At 35.1% G+C, this 9,471-nt stretch overlaps 1 pseudogene across 1 annotated transcript; it reads right to left on the bottom strand.

Moving 5' to 3' along the window:
- Positions 1-6,543: 6,543 nt before the first annotated feature.
- On the bottom strand, positions 6,544-8,625 carry LOC149945752 (allatostatin-A receptor-like; annotated as a pseudogene). Its single transcript, XR_016480901.1, has 5 exons — positions 8,441-8,625; positions 8,181-8,375; positions 7,335-7,438; positions 6,957-7,256; positions 6,544-6,846 (listed from the first exon to the last, which is right to left on the bottom strand). The product of XR_016480901.1 is annotated as an allatostatin-A receptor-like (transcript).
- Between the last annotated feature and the right edge of the window lie 846 nt (positions 8,626-9,471).

Here is a 9,471-nt window from a genome sequence, read left to right as displayed (position 1 = left end):
TTTCCAAATATTCCCACCGCGATTATCAAACCAAACACAACAGGCACCGCGATGGCCACCATATTTTCCAAAGCTTGATCAGGCAAACTATTATTATTATTATTGCACGTTTTGTTCGCGCAGATGGTGGTGTTGTTCCACATACTGGAGGCGTTCATGTTGGCGATGTTGTACGATGGCTAAACGATCTAGGACATGTTAGCCTCTTCGCGAGTAAAACTACGATAATTTCCCGGGCTGCGGTAAATGTGTAAATCAGCCGTTTCCTGCACTATCCCTTTTTCAGTTCCTTTATATTGAAAAAGGGAATTTCAATTATTTCGCAATTTATTTAGCAAGCTGTATTTTACTTCCAAGAAGATTAATTGTGTAGTTGTGTTATGGTTGAGTAAAATCTTATCCACATACATAATGTTTTCAATAGCCTGAGTTTCGGAACATATTTCATGACGATTTGACGTAATTTTTAAATATTTTAGTTGAGTAAATTTAAAATTAATGGTAAGAGTCAGTGGCGTATGCAGAAATATGTGAATGTTAAGAGGGGGTCCAGAAGGGGGTAGAAATTTAGTACAGTCAAAGGTAGGCCCAAGCCGGGTCTGGACCCGGAAACCCCCCCCCCTGGTCTATGCCACTGGTAAGAGTAATTAAAAACAATGTAAGAGTATAATTTTTTAAATACGTCTCAGTTGAATCTACGATATAGATATTTGAATTAAACATTTCAGAATTTAAATTCAACTTCGTAACCGTGAACATTTCAAAATCACAGGAGTTGTTCAAGTTTTGTTTAAGTAAGATGACAAGTACATTAGTGTTTAGAGATAAAATTTTATAATTATTATCTTTGAAAAAATAAACGTGTAGTTTACATACCGTTACAATAACATTACGTTGTTTTGCAAAAAAGCGTTTCAATATTCCTTATTCATCAAATCATTTACTGGTGATTATGAGAGTAAATTTAGGTCTTACGCCGTTTGAATAGCAAGATAATTAATTATTTCACACATCTTTATTACAGACACGTAACAAATGGAAAGTGACCGAAGAGTTGAAATCTGAAGAAATAATTTGGTTGGAACCGAAAAACAGCCAAGATTTAATATTGTTTTTGTCTTTAAATTTTTTTAGAGGGATTTAACGTTATAATTAAGACAATAATATAATAAAGTTTATTAAAATTCATGTATCAGTGGCTCCAAAAAAACAATATATATTCAAGCGCAGATAATAAAACTACAGGCAGTGTCGCATTTGATCGTAAGCGGTTAGTTTTAACTTTTAAGCCGATCTGAAAATTAAAGTTCTTATCTTTATAAGAAAATATCGGAGATTTGTATGAAATTTAGTACTTTATTTCTTGTAATAATGGAAACAGATTTGTTCAAAATGTATTTTGAAAATGCAAAATGCCAAATACAAAATACCATTTTACATTTTGCATTCTGAGTTTCTATTAAACTATTTTGCACTTTACATTTGGCATTTTGTGGGTTTGATATATGAAAAAAAAAAACATTTTCAAAATGCTTTTTCAAAATGTTTTTACTCTGTTACCATCATCGCAGCTCTAGTAGAGAAAGTTTGTCTGCTATTTACTCCCAAGTTATCATAGATGGCGATACTCAGTTACTCACTTTCTCAGAAGCAGATGAACATTCGTACAGTGCCACCGCTTTATTGCGAGGATGGTTTTGAAAATAATTAATTAGTAATTAATTATTAATAATTAATTTCAAATTACTTATTAATAATTAATTTCAAATTACTTATTAATAATTACAAACTAACCGTGGTAACTAATAGTGTAAATAGAGTAAATAGAGTGCATTTGTAAAAACATTTTGCATTTTGAAAACACCGTTTCCAAAATGCATTGTATTTTTATTTTAGCTACAAAAACCATTTTACATTTTACATTTTGAAAAAAAGCATTTTGAACAACCAGGAATGGAAACGTAAACGATTTGAAAAAAGAAACTACGTAACCCGAATATGAATAGCTTCTTATATAGCTCGGGGTTTTTATAAGAAATATCCGTTTTGTTGAAATCCATAACCGAAAATTATCCGAATAAAAACTTATTTTCTGCATATTAAATCGTTTTGTAACATCAAATAATAACCATAAATAAACAGCTAACGGAACTTTTTATGAATAATCGAAATTTTGCCGGTTAATTTATCCGTTCTGCCATAGCTTAAAGATCTTGGATAAACTTTGCTTATGGCACAAGCATCGTGACATGCAATGCGACTAAATACCTTTTTGCTTACCATTGAAACCAGGAAATTATAAACTTGGAATGTCTAATATTGAGGTGGCCGTCAAACAAACGTAGAAACGTACTCGGTTATCTTCGTGATTTTCATATAGCCTAATGAAAATTTCACTTACCTTACTTGTTTTTTTTTAAATCATCTATATAGGTGATTTAGTCGTAAATTACAAAAACTTCAGGGTGAGAATGAATTGGGTTTTTTTCTCGTTAGTTAATTTTTGGAGTACGCGTCGTCCATTTTTAGGGAGGCGGTGTTGGCTTCATAACGACAGTGGCCAGCCAATGAACATACATTGAGCCCCGCCCGTTTCTCATCAGTGGCGTACCGAGGGTATATGGCACTCGTTTGAAAAGTTTCAAATAGTGTTGGAAGTCGGAAAATTTTCCGAAAAGAATAAAAAAAGTTTTCATTCCGTGATTAGTCTAATACTGTTTGCAAATTTAAATAAAGCGGCATTTTCGCCTCATTTATTCGAATCTAAAAGTAAAACTAAACCTTTAGACTAGCTTTAATCTGATTAACAATGTAACACTTTTAATAATTTGTAGTATGTTTACTGTTATTAGACATTTTATATGAATAAAAAGTAAAAAAAAAAATAAAAACCCTTAAAGAGTAATTTATGTTTCAATTTTTTATTTTTCCGATTTGCGGAAATTTTTCTGCATTTTATTTTTCCGGAAAATTAACAACACTAGTGCCCCCTATACAGAATTATTGAAATTCTATTAAACGAAGAATCAGAATTATCACTTTTTGAAGGAATAATTGGAGTGTTTTTGTTATGATAACCAGCTTGGCATCCGGTTAAATATTAACCCCGTTAACGCCTATTATCCTCAGCATGCATTCGCGCTTTACAGCTTTGTGGAAATGAAGCCTTAAACTTAACAAATGTAGAAAATATAGTTTCCTGATTAAACTTACCATTGGAGAAGCGATTTCATTTCTGAATTTTTGAGAGTAGTACCAACCCTTACAATTAAGCCAACTCTAATTAAAAATGACTTTAGAGTAATAATTTTAACTAACATGGTTGAATATCGCTAATCTTTCTGTAAAATGTTTATTTTAAAACATTTTGTATCGAGTGTTGTCAAGCTATTTTAATGCTTAACGTTTATCAATTACTCATTATATCCGTTTATTTTTTCTTGAAAATAAATATTATTAATATTTATAAGCTCGTCACAGATGTTTATTTGAATAACCATTTATTAAGTATAGAACGATAATTGAGTAGATTTATTTTACCTTACTTATCACGCTCAAGAACGTTCCACTAAATCTACATTTCTCAAGTCATTTATAGTGATTACCGTTAACATTGATTTCGACTGTTGGATTTCGTCCCTACCGGAGTCAGCGCTACAATCGCGTCAGAAGACGAAAGTGTTATTGAACCAATAAGATACCGGCTGACATAATTTTCCTAAGGGGAGAAGGAGCTTATACTGTTGAAGCGTGCGGTAGGTTCGGAGCAACGCCAAAAATCGTCTCATCAGAGTCATAAATACATTATTGGGTTTGGATTAAATTGTATGTTAAGATTATTTTTATCTCAAAAAAATGCTTTGAGGTGCCCCTGAAATTAGGGCTTCTACTGTAAGAAGGAATATCTAATATTCCGACTTTCCCCTTAATATACCATCAACGGCTAAACTAATCAGGTAATTTGTAATAACTGTCGAAGGGCTTAGAAGTTTGGTTGTTTTGCGTTAGGTTTGGAATAGTGTTAACTTTACATAATGTTGGAAGTGTTTCCGTCGACTATTACTCGCTTGGTTTCGTTGCGGGTTACTTCCAGAGCGAACTTCGTGAAGTACTTTCCAGAAGTGGTTGCTCAGAAACACGTATAGTAACGGAATTACGCACGAGTTAAAATAGGCGAGAATGTGACCACCGATTTGGAGACTCAGTTTAAAAGTTTTTATTTCGTACGCCTTGAGACATATTAGCACTAAGATGATCTGGAAATGAACATTCATGGAAAATGAATACTGTATAACAAGAAGGTAGAGTTTCAGCTTAGGTTGACACTTAAAACTTTTCTTTACCTGTAACGGGCACCAACAGAGTTTAAGGATGAACACGAGGATGGCGACCCTGTTCTTGGAATCGACGCTCGGAGCGCGGAAACGGCAAACGGGTAAGACAGCGAACCAGAGGAGATACAGAACGAATATGAGCGCAAACGTAATGACAAACGACGACAGAAAAAGCGAAACTTGTAGAGATGAGAAATTGTACCCCTGCCAAACCAAGAAAATGCACACCGAGTGAAAGGTGAACTTGATTTCTCCATGAGCCACCAGTACGGGAATGAAGCTAATCTGTGGTGTCAGCTTTTTATAAAAATGGATTGAAGTAGGATAAGTCAGTTAGACAGAGGGATACGTACAAGAATGACTGCCCAAATGCCACTGATGGCAAAGTAGGCGTTCCTTTTGGATCTAATGGACCTGTAAACATTTGGGTTTACTACAGCTAAAAGACGACCAATTAACTAAATTGAAAGGAAAAGAATAAAATTAAAATAGTAGTATATTGATATACTTTGGTTTATACCATTAGCACTAATGTGTATATGGAAACGCTGGGGCATACGACGAACAGGTAATGGACCACTCGACACCAAATGTCACCGAACGGCCAATAGCGAAGAGAATAGTCCGAAGCCGTGAATGGAACGCAGAAGACGATGAAGATGATGTTGGCCATTGCGATGTTGATGATCAGGATATTCGTCGTCGAAAGTATCTGTTCCGTAAACACACTAATTAGCCATTTCCATTGAAGCCTAAGTTGTTGAACATTGCCTGTTTACCCGCTGGTGGCAGAGGACAATGACCACTACCAGGGCGTTGCTCAAGATTCCCACGACGAATATTAAGGTGAACAGGACGAGAACCTGGGTGGCCATTACGTTATCCATGGTTTGGAGGTTTTTTATATCTGGGTAGTAACTGTCCGTCGCCATGTTAAGTTCTACAACCGTCGCTTAACTGTTTATTCAAATGTCGCTATGATTGCCCCGAACCTCTGAAAGCTCGGTTATGTTCGTTCAAGTAGACCAAATCACTGTTTTATTCATTCAATAATTGCGATTAGAAAGAAGATATTTTGCCCTGGACTCCTGGAGATTATAATCAAGCAAGTCAATTAAGTCGTTTCCTACATACGCCCTACTGTTATTATATTTCATTCATTTTATCACTTCCTTTAAAGAAAATGTAAGTTATCGCGTCATCTTTATATTTATTTTCATAAGTTTAATCTAGTTGCACGCTGTTCGGTTGATTACAATGCTCTACTCCGTCTTAGAAATATAAATTCAACTTTCTTACTAATTCTGATAATATTCCTTACAAAATGTTTTTCGTAGCTCTGAAGTCTTGGAATGTCGACAGACAAAATGTCACTAAAATGTAAGTAAGTTATTTAACTTTAATTACATTCTTAATACAGTTTTTATTTAAAAACAAAATACGAAACGTCTTTCCGAATAAAATGGTGGAAGTTTGTAAAATTATGTTTTTCATTTTTAAACACTACATTCATACGCAATGTTCGAAGCTTTTATATTCCATTACAGTTTGCCCAATGTTGTTATCGTTCATTAATCGGGAATTTTAAATTGCTTAAGCCGTGCAAGTAAAGTCAATCGCGTATTAAATAAAAATTATAAGAAATCGATTAATTTATCTAATTTACTACATAATAAAAGGCTGCGTCTCACTATAACGCGACATCTTTGTATAAACTCGCACCAAATTTCTTGGGTGGTAATTGGTATTCAAAGATTTGGATACGCTCTTTGTTTTAATTTGTATAGTTTTAGTTTGGCAAACCAACGCTAGGTGGCACAAGGCTACAGGAAGAAAACCTCTACATTGGCAGCTAGCACTTGCAAGATGGCGTTGGTAATTGAAACATGTTGATGTCTTGATGTTAACTCTCTGGTTTTTATTTCGTACAGCTTACTAGATTAAGTACTAGTTAGTAATAAGGACAATAACAAAATAATCGTTGGTATCTTTCGAGCTAAAATTGGAGTTATGTCCTTCGCTTGTGTCTCGTTAAATTCTCTACAAATCACTCTGATGTCTGAAAGTTCGTCAGGGACTTCGACAGAGCACAAAAAGAAGTTTTGTTGTTTGACTATCCCGGAACTGTGAGTTTGAATAAATTGAAAACATGATCCATTTTAGAGAAACACTGCTGGACAGATCTGGCAGCAAGGTGATAATCGGGTCGGATGTTTATTAAGGCATGAATTGCCTTTTCAGGGGATATCGTTTAGTCTTTCGCGCTTTCGGGAATGTCGATTTCATTTTCATCATGTTTTACCCGTCTAGTTGAACCACAACATCTGCAAGCCAGCAGAAGTTGCCCAGAGATAACTTGGTGAAAAGCTTTCCGAAAGTCTTCGCTCAGAAAAGCGTACAGTATCGGATTAACGCACGAGTTGAAGTACGTGAGAATGTGAGCGACAATTTGTAGAATAAATTCAAAAGATCTAATTTTGTACACGTTCAGACTTATCAGCACTAAAATGATCTGTTACACGTTGAATTGAATTTAGGGAAAAGGAGGAGGACATGAGGATACAATTAAAAAAGGTTATATTTATTGTTGAAGGTGATCTTATTATTTAGAGTGACATTTACCTGAAACGGGCACCAACAGATAGCGAAAACGACTACGACGACGACGACCAGCCGTGTTACCCCATTCTTAGTACCGACGCACTCGGAATTGAATTTTCCGAACCAGAGTCTATTCAACATGAGTAGATATAGTACCAAGATGAGTGCCAACGGAATGACGGACGACGACAATAATATCGAAATTTGGAAAGTCTTTAAGTTGTTACCCTGCTTCGACAAAAAAGCGCACTCTGAGTAGTTTTCCCGGTCAAAGGTGAAAGAGATTTTTCCGTGCACGAGCAACGTGGGGATGCAGCTGATCTGTGATGTTGGTCAAGGAACCAAGATAATGATGTAGTAAACCGATGAAGTAGGATAAGTTGATGAAAGTATAGGTACCAGAATGATGACCCAAGTGCAAATGATGGACATGTAAGCATTTTTTCGGTTCTTATGGACTTTGAAGATATTGGGTATACTACAGCTAAAAACCGATCTAGAGACTAAAATAAAAGCAATTTAATTAATTTCAAATAGTATCGCCTTAGAAGTCCAAAAACTTTAGTCAAACACTTGCAATCGGGAATAATATTTACATGAACCTTTATTTAGTCTTAAAACGTAATGAGTCATAGGTCCCCATCCTTTCGTTGAACGCAAAATTCTTTATGACGGAAAAAAGCGCACAAAAATGGTTAATATCTGCGTTTGTATTGACTTTAGAACTGCTAAAGTGAAGGTTGAACAATTAAATCCTAGAAGGTCCTATAAAAAATTACTGTATATGCAATCGCTTTTCCTAAAATCGCTGTTAGAATGTTTTAAGACAAAATAAAGGTTAAGATAAAAAAGAGTAAAACTACTTTAGTTACACAGTAAAAACTTTTAATAAAATTTTAAAAAATTTTTAACGCGCTACAAAGAGCGAACGACTAGTTTCGCCATCGCATACGGAGGCATCATCAGACCTGATGATGCCTCCGTATGCGATGGCGAAACTAGTCGTTCGCTCTTTGTAGCGCGTTAAAATTTTTTTAAAATTTTATTAAAAGTTTTTACTGTGTAACTAAAGTAGTTTTACTCTTTTTTATCTTACATCATACACAGGTGTCGTTTGTTAATTTAAACTTTCTTTAGTTTAATTAACCCTCTTATAAAATAAAGGTTCATGCAAAAATTCAGTGCCGTTGCAATTTTTCCAAAATGAAATCTTAAAATTACTGGACTATAGATATTAATTCATACCATTAGTAATAATGTGTATACTGATACGTAGGTGCATACGAAGATCAGATACTGGAACACTCGACACCAAATGTCCCCAAACTGCCAATGGCTTGGTTGAGCATATTCCCAAGCAGTGAACGGAGCGCAGAAAATAAGTAACATGAGGTCAGCCATTGCCAAGTTGAAGATCAGAATGTTCGTCATCGATCGCATCTGTTCCGGAAACAACATCGCTTTAACCATTTCACTTAAAGTTTATGATATCATAGCCTCTTTACTTGCTGATTGCAGAGGACGACGAACACTACCAGGGCATTGCCCAAGAGGCCCACGACGAATATCAAAGATAACAGGACAGGCATCACGTTGGCCATCACTTTTTCCACGGTTTGAATTGTTTCGATGTCTAGAGAGTGATCGTCCGCAGTCATATCTAGCGGTAAAACGGCAAACTCGTCTTCAAAATGTCAACCTGTTCGCGAATAAAATGATAATGAGTTGCCCTGTACGCCTGCAGGTTCACATTTGTTCATTCAAGCAAGCCAATTCAGTCATTTCCTACACACGTCCTATATACCATTTCCTTTAAAATGAAAATGAATTCTTATTTCGCAATTTCTCGCATCAGCTTCGTTTCATTTCCATAAAGTTTAATTCTGTAGTGGTCTTTCGACGGATACAATGTTATCTATGTTCTTCTTCTTAGAAAGCTAAATACAACTTTCTTACTATAGCGATCACAGGATGTTTTTCTGGCAAAACGTTACTCAAATCTGTGAAATAATGAATGTGTGGAAAGAAGAAATCATGGTTGAATTTAAGTAAATTTAATTAAAGGTTTTTCGGGTGTATAGTTTTCATTGAAAAATAAGTAGGAAATTATTCCAAATAAAATGGTAGATGTTTTAAAATATTTTATTTTATTACTTCGATGCTTTTAAATGAGTTTCTTGTAATGTCTCAACATCGGTATGTATAAGCCTCACGAGAAATCTCGTGCCGTTTTTTATATTTATTACACTGCGAGTGGCATATCAAAGCAAAGGCTGATTTAGTCCCCTAATGTTGTGCAGTGCCGCCTTTTATCAAATAACATTTAACGAATCTCATACCAGTACAGTATTCTCTATGACGTTATCACACATTTCCAGTATAATGTCGTCGGTAATTTTTAACTTTACTCGGTTGAGGGCTGTAACACGTGGTCTTAGACCGTATAATTAAATTCAACAGTTGTTAATATAAAACGGGGAGGAGCATGCCATCTACGTCATAGCTTAATTTCTAAAAGGCTATGTGGCGCGAGCTA

The sequence above is a fragment of the Leiobunum rupestre genome, chromosome 5 (genome assembly GCF_980474605.1).
Source record: "Leiobunum rupestre chromosome 5, qqLeiRupe1.1.hap1, whole genome shotgun sequence".
NCBI classification, from domain to species: Eukaryota; Metazoa; Arthropoda; class Arachnida; order Opiliones; family Sclerosomatidae; genus Leiobunum; species Leiobunum rupestre.
The sequence above is the reverse complement of the archived record's forward strand: the minus strand, read 5'-3'. Positions and strand labels throughout refer to the sequence as shown.